This window comes from Carica papaya, chromosome 5 (assembly GCF_054855325.1).
Source record: "Carica papaya isolate Zhongbai chromosome 5, ASM5485532v1, whole genome shotgun sequence".
In the NCBI taxonomy this organism is placed as follows: domain Eukaryota; kingdom Viridiplantae; phylum Streptophyta; class Magnoliopsida; order Brassicales; family Caricaceae; genus Carica; species Carica papaya.
In genome coordinates, this window is record NC_142313.1 from 34,516,125 (window position 1) to 34,530,580 (window position 14,456).

The window sequence follows — 14,456 nt, forward strand, 5'->3', positions numbered from 1 at the left end:
TTACACTAGCTTATTAAGGACATCACACTATATCACTGTCACAAAAGTAAGGGTTGGTAGAAAATCAAAATAATCAATGGAACAGTAGATTTAAACCAATACATTTATTTAAAATAAAACCATTTACTATTTTTCTTACCATTAGGGAATTTATGGAAACAAATTATAGAATCAATAATATCATGCAGATCATAATTCCATTCATAATCAGTAACATAGAACATATTATAAATTCACATTTATTAACAATAACTAATCATCACCGTTTCTCGTTTCACCAGCCGACTAGTATCCATAGAGATCCATAGGGGTGTCCCCACTACATGTGAACCATTTTTCTTAACAATCTTAATTCCATGGCCGTCCCCATACCCCGTTCGGTATGAGCGCCAAGACATTAAACCTCAATACCCCGTCCAGTATGAGGGTGAAGTGGGTCGTCCCCATACCCCGTCCAGTATGAGCCCCAAATGACCAAGTCTCCATACCCCGTCTGGTATGAGACAACGTTCGCGGTGGGGTTCCCTATGAACCCGGTCCATCCACCATCTCCCAAGATATTTAGTGAGGTTGTCATCTTATCCATTTATCATATCACATCCCATTCCTGTTTGTCCTTAGTCTCCGTCACCAAACCAAACATAAATACATAAACAAGTAACATGCATCCAATAATGCAATCATATCTTAGATTTCCAAAATCACATAGTAGTTAAGTAAAACAGTAATACATACATTTAAACCATACAATATATAAACCAGATATCATCATGCTTTTAGATTGTACAATAAAGCAACAGTAATTGACAGAAAACAATGTCCAATTTGGGCTCCATTAGCAATCCGTAATTAATCAAGCACATCCATTTAATTTGTACAAAGGACCGTATTATTATTTATTTGAACTTTAATTCCATGATAGAAAATAGGATAAGGGTCCTTACTCGATTTGACGCCTAAAACTAGATGGTTACTGCACCTACAGGCTGTCCTTAAGTTATTTGAATTTTTTTTCAGAAACTGAAACACGCTTATAGTACCTACAAGTGTCCTAAATAAACCCAAAAATCAGTCTTAGGGCCTACTCAGCCAATTTTGAAAATTCGGTACGCCAGCTCTACCGTGCTCCGGTGATGCCGCCGCCGCCTGGAGCGGCAACCCGCCTCGAGTTGGCTGTTTTCGGCCGTTTTTGATCGAATTCAACTAAACTTGCATTGGTTCCTGTGAGAAAATGCACTTAGGGCCCTCGGTGGATCAAAAAAACGTAAAAAACTGAAACTCACCGGTGATGTGGCTCTCCGGTATTGCGGCTCCTCCGGCTCACATTGTGGTTGGGTGTTTTGCTTCGGTGAACCTGTAGAGAAGGAAACAGTGATCACAACAGTGAAAAAATCACATCGAACAGAAATCGGGAAGGTCCTCTTCGGAAGCATTTTTCGAAACACCCCGCGACTGCACCACCGAGCTTCGACAGTTTTTTTCGACCAATTGGTCGGTTCTTTCACTCCGATTTTATCATGGGTGGGTTTGAAGTCAAATTTCGAGTAAAGGGTAGAATTTTAACCTCCTTTGGTGGTCGAAAATTGCTCCGGTGCGGTAGCGAGTGGCGGTAGTCAGCTCCTCAGTGGCTGGGCTGTCTTCTCCGGCGAGGGGCTTTGGCGGCTAGGGTTTGGGTTTGGGTGTGGATAGGGTTATTTATAGCCATCCGCTTTTGATCTGGACCATCATTCGTTTTTCATCTAGACCGTCCGATCGCGATTAAATAGGGAGTGAATCTGGACCGTTCATCGCGATTTAATCTTGGTTGTCCGTGTGTGATGCAATCTGGACATTCTGTGCGCATTTTTTATCTGAGCCGTCCGTGCGCGCTGGAACGGATCTCAGCCGTTCGATCGCGCGCATGCGAATCGCCCACGTGACTCCCCCTGCATGGCGTCCCACGTCAGCGCCTCTGCCACTTGGCGCGTCCTGGTTGGTCGGGGCTGCTGACCGGGCAACTTACGTCGTGTAACTTTTCTAAATTATATTTTGACCCACAATTTCTGATTTTTCTTTCAAAAATATCCCCAAAATTATTTTCAATTAAATCTTTAATTATTTTTTCACCCTTTTTATTATTATTATTATTATTTTCATTAAATCAAATTAAAATAAATTCAATTCAATTAAATAATAATTATATTTATATAAAAAATAAAAATAAAAATAAATAAAATGTTGGGTGTTACACTTAATATGTTAGAAATAGTATCAAGCACATATCAACTTGGTAATTTTGGAGCGGTGAGAACTTAGTTTTGGATCTTAAATCTTACAAACTTTTGAATTATGATTTGTAATTATAACATGAATTGTGATATGTGATTATAACATATAACCTTAATAAAGATATCAAGAAGTTGAGTAGTAAAAGTTATAATATTTTTATTTTATATAAAAAAATATTTAATTATTAAATTTTATATAACGACTAAAGTCACATATTATCAATTCTTTAAATTGAGTTTTAAATTAATTATTCAAAAATCTTACGTATATGGATGCTTTAAGATTGATGAAATAGATGGGTAAAATTATTTAACTAAATTTTAAGTTTTGGAAATTTTAAAAAAATAAAGAAAAGGGATCATAAGGACTTAATTGAAAAGTTGTTGAATAATTTGGGGTGATGTAAAATTTTTGAAAGGTTTCAATGATAAGAGTTTAAAACAGATGGGGCAAAACTGGAATTCTAAAAAGGTATGACATCTCAGCAGAGAAGGTATCCTAAAGGACCAATCATAAGGAAATAAGGAGACGACACGTCTGAGAGAGTTATGCAGGATTAAAGGGTTAGGATCTTACCGCGTGGAAACATGGCAAATCGACCGGTTAAAAATTTAGAATGTATTTTGGATGACTTTCAAAATGGTTCATTAATATATGATTTTGTATGGTAACGACAGAGTACGGTAATGATAAAATTATATTATGTTTGAAAAAATTGTGTATTAATATATAATAATAATAGTTATTTTTATTTATATTGATAAGATGTTATGATTGTATATTTGATCAAATTAACTATTTTACTCATGTTTTATTGTATGTAATAATAAATAAAAAATAAAAATAGAAAAGATAAAAATATATATCATTAAATATATAAATACTTATATATATAATGAAATATACAAATATATGTATATATATAATTAAATATATTATATATGTGTATATATATAATAAAATAAATAAATTTTATAAAAAAGAATAAAATAAGATGAGAATATAAATGTAAATAATAAAAAAAGTAATGGTATAAATGAAAAAAAAAAAATCATCCAAACCACACAAAATTACTAATTTGGTGGTTTGAAAAAATGGAGAAAATTGTAGTTTTGAGAATCATGTGATAACCACCAAAAAATTAAATTGTCTGTAAATACAAATAAATAAGGTAAAATCATGAAATTATCATATTATATATTAATAAATCATCATCCAAATACATTTGAAGTTGTAAAATCAACGACTATGATTTATTTCTCAAATTTCAACTATTCAAACTTAATTATAGAGGCTATAACTATAACTATGATTTTTTAAAATTAAGCAACAAAACCTTGACATTGTGTTTGGCTGATAGATCATTGATGTGTGGTATGATAATTCATTAATTTATTTTATTTGGATCATTTCCAAATAGATGGCATAGTTAGTTAAATAGTTTGTAGTGGTAGATTATTTTTTCATTTTTTTTAGATTTTTTAAACCACCGATTTGGTGGTTTGTAATGATTAAATATTTTCTTCTCGTTTTACCCTCACAATTATTTATTAATTCACGTTTTACCTTTAACCAAATTTTGTTTTTCTTATACCTAAACCTGTCATTCTTTCCTTTGTCGTCGTTTACTTCTCATCTTCTCCTCTACTTCTGCTTCCATATTATGCTGATTTGTGAGGAATTGAGAGAGCTTTTCTAGAGGTTTCTAGGAACCAAGAGGAGGGGAAAATCATAGATGAGTTGAGGGAGAAGCAAGCTCGGTTTCTATTAGGAACGGTAATGTAGCCTTTTTCTCTTCAATTTTGTTTTTTTTTTCTTTTTTTCACATAGTCATATGTATGATCAATGAAACGGATGTCTCAATGATTTGTGATTGAACATTGATAACTCAATTTATTTGTTTATGCTATAAAGCTATTTGACATTTTTAATATTAAATTTCTTCAAGTTTCAAGCAAATTTGACAATAACATTGGTTTGAGTTCCTAGTTTGTTTTTTTTACTGCTTCAATAAGAGTTTTTTTTATTCCAAGTTAAGGGAGATTAGAGGGAAGATTTTTTACCTAAATAAAAATAACTAGTAACAAGGATAGAAGTTTTTCAGTCTTACTTCCAACCCTATGCCTTTTCCCTTTTTTTTGGAAACTTTGTTAGCTAATGAAAATGATAACTACTTCAAATCATTATTAATCTTTGATTTGACCATTCTTCATCATTTGTTCTTTTATTAGTTTAGGTGCTGATGGGTCTTGTTTTGAAGCCTACATCTACTTGACATAGGGCAATTAAGGCATCTCTTCTCTTTCTAGTTATACAACTTGGTTGGATTTAAGCCAGGAATACTTTATAATAAATTAGTTTTAAAGCACCCTAAAAAATAAAATAGAAGCTTAGACAAGAAAGAGCTTGTATACCCTTAATCTTTTAGTATTGCAATTCTTTTTTTCCTTTTGGGTTATTTTTCCTTTAGACAGCTCCCCACTTATTCTTGTTAAAAGATATTATATGGGATGTACTAATAGTTTGTTTCATTTAGTATTTGGATACGATACGGATACCTTTTAGAATCTTTCATCCTCTTTAATCCTGTTCTAATGTCAAGAGCTCTAGGATATGGACGTTCCTTTGGGATGGACAATCTGCAGAGGAGCTCTTCCACTAATGTAAGGTGAACTAGGAGAAATAATATTTCCATATCCAAGTTGTCTCTCCTGCACTTCCAATTGCAAGTGAGAACTGAGTGGGAAGAGCTTGTTTCCCTTTCTGTGTAAGTTTCAGCTTCTTTCTAGGCCTCACTCTCCCCCTCTCTCTCTTGTTTTTGAGGTAATTCATTTCATAATAGAACCCTAGCTTTCTCTTTTATTTCAGGAAAAATTAATTGGATATTTTACGAATTTTTTTTTTAGTTTGGGCATATTAATCTGCGCATGTAAAGAAACCAGTGCTTGGTCTATTTTCAAATTCTATATTATATAATTTAGTTTAACTTAATCTTATCTAGTCATGTACCCAAGCTAATATTAAATACCCACCATTTTTTTTTTTCATACTTGTAAATCTTTTGAGTTAATGTGTCAAGATATATATTTAATTCTAACTTAATAATCTTGTACTTATAGTTGAATATTTAGTTTTTATATATGTTTATCAAGAAACATTTGTTTTCTACCCTTGAATTGCTTAACAATTTATGCTTAAGATATGGCGTTAGCAGCTTATTGCTAATTGCAAAAGTTAATGTTTTAATTAGACAAACTAACTCTTGCATATGTAACAAGTGTTTAGTGGACATAAATACTCAAGAACAGATATTTACTTGTTTGTGCTTGCTACTGGATACATGGTTCTTTGTATTAGCAATAACATGGGCACAGTAGATAACAAATTCTTTCTTTGCCCAAAAAAAAAATTCAATGTACTTTGTAATTTTTGGACAGATAAATTAATAAATCATCAATATATAAAACTTACAAAAGTTAATTGTGAGGATTTGGCTGTTTGCTAGATTAATTTTATGTTTCGAAAAAAGAATTCTAGAAAAAGTATGAAGTTCTTGTTCAGTTCATATATGTAGTTTTCTATGTTAATCAATTCTAAAAATTATATTACTTGAGATTAATTTAAGTTCAGTGGCTTCTATTAATAGATTTTGTGACATATTCTTTCTCTAGACCCACTCCTTAACATCCTCATGTACCTATATTTTCTTATATACACACATACATACACACACATAAATATTTTCTTCTTATACTCCCTTCTCTTGCGAACTATTTTGCTGCTGCTGCAATCCTCATTTTCTCTATCAACCACATTTTTTAAGTGTATTTAGCTCTACATTTTCTCCTTATATGGCTTTTTCTCCTAATTTCATGCCACCCAATCATTCACTAAACTTTCTCATACTCTTGCAACATCTCATCTCATCAAGGTGTCATATAAATATAAGTTCTTGGCTACTGCTTTCATGGAATGTCCTCCTGAACAGCGTAGTTCCTTGTTAAGTAAGATGCTTCAATAATTAGGTAATGAATTATATTAAATCTTATTTTTTTAATACTAAAACTTGTTAATTTGCAGTCTTTGATTTTTTAATTTTTTTTTATTTTCAGATAATTGAAAACAAAGGTTGTTGTTGTGAAATACAAGACTCTAGTATGGACTTAGAAAATTTGTGAAAAATATATTGGATGCTTAATTTATAATTAGGAAAGTGGATGTTTAGTATGAAACTATGTAATTATTTACTATTTAATTTATGTTGAATTTGTAGTTGGAATGATTTAACGAGTATTATATTTTCAAAGTTCTTATATTTATCTGATTATGTATTTTCTTCTCTTTTTTTTTATAAAAAAAAAATTGATGGCATATATATTAAAAAAATAATCATTGAAATAAGTAAGATAATTAAATGTACGTACTTATTTAATTATTTAAAAATTAGCAAATCTAAAAATTGTTCTTAATAAAATTTATTTATTTAATTTATTTATATTATAGAAATGATAATAATAACTATTATGCAATAGTTATAAATAAATTTTATTAAGAACAATTTTTAGATTTGCTATATTATAGAAATGATAATAATAACTATTATGCAATAGTCATAAATAAAAAATTCTAATTTTAAATTAATGTTTTATATTAAGTATAAAAAACTTAAATAATTTTACAAGTTAAATGATTTAATTATAAGTTAAATGAATTTTTATTAGATTTTTTTTACAAATTAAATGACTTAAATACAAGTTAAATGAATTTTTGATAAAAATTAAATTTTTATTCTTCATAACAAATTTATTTTTTGATATTTTAAGAAAAAAATTTATTAAAAATTACAGTTTAAATAATTTTACAAGTTAAATTACTTAATTACGAGTTAAATGAGTTGATTGAATGTTTGTAATTATTTAATTATTTAAAAATTAACAAAATTGAAAATTATTCTCAATAAATTTTATTTATTTAATTTATTTATATCATAAAAATAATAATACTAAATATTATATAATAGATAATTTGTTAAATTTTTTTCAGTTTATAATCATAAATAAAAAATTATAGTTTTAAATTAATTTTTTATATTAAATATTAAAAAAATAAATTTTTATTCTTTATAATAAATTTAATTTATAATTTTTTAAAAAAATTCATATAAAATTATAGTTTAAATAATTTTACAAGTTAAATAACTTAATTACGAGTTAAATAAATTTTTTTTATACATTTTTATTTAATATTACATACAATAAGAGATTGACAAATTGGTAATTTGATTAAATATACAATTATACCATGTAACGACCCCGAAAATCCAAAATGAAATATATAATATTTAACGACCCTAGAAATTTAAAAAGAAAATGTATATAAAAAATATAAGTGCGGAAGCGAAATAAAAAGTTCTGGTTAATATCCCTTATACAATAACTTAAATGTACTAACAATACGAAAAATAAGTCATCTAAAGGAAAATACTGGAAATGAAATACTATAAGAGAAACTAATAAACATCTAGGTAACTACTTGCCGTCGTCTTGTAGATCGGGCTCGGGAACCAAGTCCTTCTTATCTGAAATGGTTAAGTAAGGAGTGAGCTACACTAACCCAGTAAGAACATCACACTATATCACTATCACAGAAATAAAGGTTGGTAGAAAACTAAAAACAACCAATGGAGCACAAGTTTCAAGTAAATTTATTTATCAATAATCAAATCATTTACCGTCCACTTACCTCAGTGGGATTTATAAAAACGACCTTTGGAAACAATAACATCATATATATCATAAGTTCATACATAATCTGCAACATAGTACATGTCATACTTTTATATTTCAATCATCAAACAATAGTTGCCTCCTTTTTCATCAGCTTACTAGTATCCATGGGGATCCATAGGGGTCCCCGCTATACGTGAACCATTCCCTTAACAAACTTAATTTCCAGGGCCGTCCCCATAACCCCCGTCCGGTATGGGCGCCAAACAATAAACCTCAATACCCCGTTCGGTATGAGGGTGAAGCGGGCCGTCCTCATACCCCGTTCGATATGAGCGCCAAAATATTTAAAGTCTCTATACCCTATCCAGTATGAGACAATATTCCTGGTAGGGTTTCCTATGGACCCGGTCCGTCCACCATCTCCCAGGATATCTAGTGAAGCTGTCAACTTATCCATTTATCAATTCACATACATTTTCTATTTTTTCCTTAGTTTTTATTTCTCACATAAACATGAATACTTTAAAAAAGTAACGAGCATCCAATAAGGCAAGCATATCATAGGATTGACAAAATTAAGCCATAATAAAGTAAACAGTGATTCATACATTCAAAATCATAGAATAAATAAATCAGATACTATACTACATTTAGACTGTAAAATACATCAAACAAGAACTGACAGAGAAATATATCCGGTTCGGGGCTCCATTAGCAACCATAATACTTATGTATATCTATTTAATTCATAAAATACAGTTTTATTATTTATTAAACTTTAATCCCGTGATAGAAAATAAGGTGAGGGATCCTTATTTGATTCGAAGCTGCAAACTGAATTTTCACTGTGCCTACGGGCAGTCCCTAGGTTCCCTGAATTTTTTTTCGAGAACTGAAACGCGCTTACGGTACCTACACATGTCCCAAATAACTTAAAAATCAGACTCAATGCCTATTCGGCCAATTTTGGAATTCTGGCACGACGGCTCCGCCGTGTTCCGGCGATGGCACCGCCACTTGCGGCAGTGATCTGCCTCAGGTTGGCCGTTTTCGGCCATTTTCGGTCAAATTCGGCCAAACTTGCATTGGTTCCTGTGGGAAAACACCCCTAGGACCCTTGGTGGGCCGAAAAAATACCGAAAATCGAAACTTACCGGTGGCGGGGCTCTCCGGTGCAGTGGCTCCTCCGGCTCGAGTCGTGATTTGGGGTTTTGCTCCGGTCAACCTCATTTGGCAGTCGAAAAGTGCTCCAGTGCGGCAGTGGGTGGCCTCAGTCAGCTCCCCGGCAGCTGGGCTATCTTCGCCAGCGGGGGCTCTGGTGGCTAGGGTTAGGGTTTGGGTATGGATGAGATTATTTATAACCTTCTGCTTTTAATCTAAGCTATCCATCGCGATTTAATCTGGACCGTCCGATCGCGATTAAAAAAATAAATCTGGACTGTTCATTGCGATGCAATCTGGGCCGTCCGTGCGTGATTTTGATCTGGGCTGTCTGTGCAAGCGAGAACGGATCTCAACTGTTCAATCGCGCACACGCGGATCGCCCACGTGGCTCCCTTCCGCGTGGCCTCCCGCATCAGCGTCTCTACCACACAGCGCGTTCTGGTTGGTCGGGGCTGCTAACCGGGCAGCTGATGTGGCGTAATTTTTTTAAATTGTATTTTGACCATCGATTTTAAAATTTTCTTTCAAAAATACCTCCAGAATCCAAAATTTCACCTATTTTTCTCAAAATTACTTTCAATTAAATCCCTAAAATAATTTTACCCCTTATTATTATTATTATTATTTCTATTTAACTAAATTAAAACCATATAAAAATTTATATATTCATATAAAAATTACAAAAAATCAAAATAAAAGAATACTAAAAATAATAATAATAATTGGGGTGTTATATAATAATTTAAGTGCGGAAGTGAAATAAAAGGTTAAGGTTTACATCCATTACAGAATAACTTAAAAGTACTAAACAAACATCACGGAATGAATCATCTGAAAGAAACACGGGAAATGAGAAAAGTAAAGAAAAATATAAAGTATCTAGGATCTACTCGCAATCTTTTTGAGGATCGGTCTCGGGAATTAAGTCTTCTTTATCTGAAATGGTTAAATAAGGGGTGAGCTATACTATCCCAGTGAGGACATCACACTATATCACCGGCACAGAAGTAAAGGTTGGTAGAAAATAAAAAATAACCAATGGAGTACTAAATTTAAACCAATCCATTTATTAAAAATAAAACTATTTACCATTTTACTTACCATTGAGGAATTTATGAAAACAAATTATAAATTAAATAATATCATACAGATCATAACTTCATGTACGATCAGCAACATAGAACATATAATAAATTTACATTTATTAACAATAAACTAAATCATAACCGTTTCTCATTTCACTAGCCTACTAGTATACATGAGGATCTATAGAGGTGTACACTCTGCTACATGTGAACCATTTTCCTTAACAATCTTAATTACATAGCTGACCCCATACCTCGTTCAGTATGAGCGCCAAGACATTAAACCTCAATACCCCATTCGGTATGGGTGTCAAATGACCAAGTTTCTATACCCCGTCCAGTATGAGACAACGTTCACGGTAGGGTTCCCTGTGAACCCGGTCTGTCCACCATCTCCCAGGATATCTAGTGAGGTTGTCGTCTTATCTGTTTATTTGATCACACCATTTTCCTGTTTTCTCTTAGTTTTCGTTACCAAATCAAATATAATCACATAAACAAATAAGCATGCATCAGGTAATGCAATCATGTCTCAATCTCAAAATCAAACAATGGTCAAGTAAGACGGTAATACATGCATTTAAACCTTAAAATAAATAAATCAGATGTCATCATACTTTTAGATTGTAAAATAAATCACCAAAGAACAATGTCTGATTCGGGCTCCATTAACAATTCGTGATTAATTATGCACATCTATTTAATATGTACAAAATACCGTATTATTATTTATTCAAACTTCAATTCTATGATAGGAAATAGGGTGAGAGGTCTTTACTTGATTCGACACTGAAAAGCTAAATGGTTTACTATGCCTACGGGCAGTCTCTAAGTTCCCTGAATTTTTTTTCGGAAACTGAAACGCGCTTACAGTACCTACAAATGTTCCAAATAAACTCAAAAATCAGTCTCAGGGCCTACTCGACCAATTTCGAAAATCCGGCACGGCAGTTCGAGTTGGTTGTTTTCGGCCATTTTTGGTCTAATTAAGCCAAATTTGCATCAGTTCCTGCGAGAAAACACACTTAGGGCCCTTAGTTGGCCAAAAAAGTAGAAAACCAAAACTCACAAGCGGTGGGGCTCTTCGATGCGGCGGCTCCTCTGGCTCACATTGTGATTGGGTGTTTTGCTCCGGTCAACCTGTAGAGAAGGAAACGGTGATCACAACGGTGAAAAAATTATATCGAACGAGAATCGGGAAGGACTTCATCGAAGGCATTTTTCGAAATACCCAGCGGCGGCGCCGCCGGACTTTGCCAGCATTTTTCAGCCAATTGGCCAGTCTTTTTGCTCTGATTTCATCATGGGTGTGTTTAAAATTAAATTCTGAGCAAAGGGTAAAATTTTACCTCGTTTGGGGGTCAGAAATTGCCCCAGTGCGGCGGCTGGTGGCGGTGGTCAGCTCCTTAGCGGCTGGGTTATCTTCTCTAGCGAGGGGTTCTGGCGGCTAAGGTTAGGGTTTAGGTGCGGATGAGATTATTTACACCCATCTGCTTTCAATCTGGGCCGTCGATGCGCGCGGAAACGGACCTCAGTTGTTCGATCGCGTGCACGCGAATCGCCCACGTGGCTCCCTCCCACGTGGCCTCCCGTGTCAGCGCCTCTGTCACCTGGCGCGTCCTAGTTGGTCGGAACTACTTACCGGGTATCTGACATGGCGTAATTTTTTTAAATTATATTTTGACCATCACTTTCTGATTTTTCTTTCAAAAATACCCCTACACCCAAAATTTTCACCATTTTTTTCCAAAATTATTTTCAATTTAATCTTCAACAAATTTTTACCCTTTTTTTATTAAATTAAAATAAAATAAAATAAATAAATAAATAACTATATTTAAAAAATTAAAAAATAATAAAAGCAAATGTTGGGTGTTACAACTCTTTCCCCTTAAAAAAAATTTGGTCCCTCAAATTTGTCTTTCACTCTCAATTGAACAGCTGGGGATACTGAGTTCTAAAGTCTAATTCTAACTCCCATGTAACCTCCCTTAGTGTGTGGTTCTGCCATACGACCTTACAAAGGAAATTTTCCAGTTGCGAAGTAATCTGCTCTTTCGATCCACAATGTCGACTGATACTTTCTCGTTGGATAAATCCTCCTGGAGTGGAAGAGACTCGTGGGCTAAGACATAAGAGGGGTCCAGTTTGTACTTGCGTAGCATGGACACATGAAACACATTATGGACCTTAGAAAGTTCTGGAGGCAATGTTAGTCTGTAGGCGGCGGTACCAATCCTATCTAAGACTTCAAATGGTCCAATAAATCGGGGGTTCAGTTTTTCCCTCCTGCTGAACCTACTGATTCCCTTGAAAGGAGTGACCTTAAGAAACACCCGATCGCCTTCTTCAAATTTTAAATCTCTCTCTCGGGTGTCTGCATAACTCTTCTGCTTGCTTTGAGCCGTCTGAATATTCTTCTTAATCTTAACTATTTTGGATGTAGTCTCCTCTACCAGATCCGGGCCGAACAGTTTTCTATCGTCCACTTCTTCCCAACAAATTGGCGATCTACATGGGCGTCCATATAATGCCTCATACGGAGCCATGTCAATACTCGTTTGGTAGCTGTTGTTGTAGGTGAACTCTATCAGGGGTAGATGGGCATCCCAATAGCCCCCGGAATCAAGGACACAAGCTCGAAGCATATCCTCAAATGTACGGATTGTCCTTTCTGACTGTCCATCAGTTTGAGGGTGAAATGCAGTACTGAGGATAGCTTCGTTCCCATGGCTTACTGAAAGCTACTTCAAAATCGAGAAGTGAACCTGGGGTCCCTGTCGGACACCACTATCACTGGCACTCCATGTAATCTGATTATTTTCCAGATATACATTCTTGCTAACTTGTCCAAGGAATCGGTCATCCTGATGGCCAAGAAGTTGGAAAACTTAGTAAGCTGATCAACAATTACCCAAATGGCATCATGTCCTAAACGTGCCTTAGGTTACCCTGTCACGAAGTCCATGGTGATATATTCCTACTTTCTTTCTGGGATTGGTAATGGCTGAAGTAGCCCGCCTGGGCGTTGATGCTCTGCCTTGACCTGTTGACATACCAAACACTTAGGCACAAAGTCAGCTATATCTCTTTTCATCTCGTTCTACCAAAATTGGAGTCGCATACTTTAGTACACTTTAGTGCTTCCAGGATGCATGACAAACTTTGAGTTATGGACCTCTATCATGATGTCTCTCTTTAATTCACTGTCACCTGAAATACACACCATATCCTGGAATCGGAGCAACTCATCAGTGGAGACTCGAAATTCTGAGCTAACTCCCTGTTCTGCATCTTTCTTGAGGGCTACTAGGGCGAGATCGGCTGACTGAGTTTTTCTTATTCTCTAGATTAACTCAAGCTGAACGGTCAGATGATCCAAACATGTGACTCTCCTCAAGTCCTGAAGGCGAACCTGTTGTGTGGCCCCAATCTACCTGTATTCTGAAACCATCAAATGAGCTAATATATCGGTGCTTTTTCTGCTGAGTGCATCGGCTACCACGTTGCCCTTACTCGGATGATACAAGATATCACAATCATAGTCCTTAAGAAGTTCTATCCACATTCTCTTACGCATGTTGAGATCCTTTTGAGTTAATATGTGTTTCAAACTCTTGTGATCAGTATTGATTTGAAAGGTCTCTCTATATAAATAATAGCGCCAAGTCTTCAAGGTGTGCATGATTGCGGCAAGCTTTGAGTTATGGGTAAGAGAGTTTTTCTCATGACTCTTTAACTGTCTAGACCCATAGGCTATGACCATCCCATGCTACATTAAAACACAACTCAGGCCTAGATAGGAGGCATCACTGTAAATTATATATCCTCCCGATTCACTCGGTAAGGCCAGCACAAGTGCAGTAGTCAGCCGCTTCTTTAATTCTAAAAAACTTCTTCCATAGTCCTCATTCCACTTAAACTTGACATTCTTCTTTGTGAGCTGGGTTAGAGGAGCAGCTAGACTAGAAAATCCTTCAACAAACCTACGGTAATAGCCCGTCATTCCTAGAAAGCTACAGATTTTTTTAACTGATGTCAATTTCTCTCAGCCGAGTACCAATTCAACCTTTTTAGGGTTCATTGATACTCCATCCTTTGATATGATGTGTCTTAGGAAGGTGGTCTGCTCAATTCAAAATCCACACTTACTCAACTTTGCATACAGCTTCCTTTTTCTAAGAACCTGCAAAACCTAAGCTAGATGGTA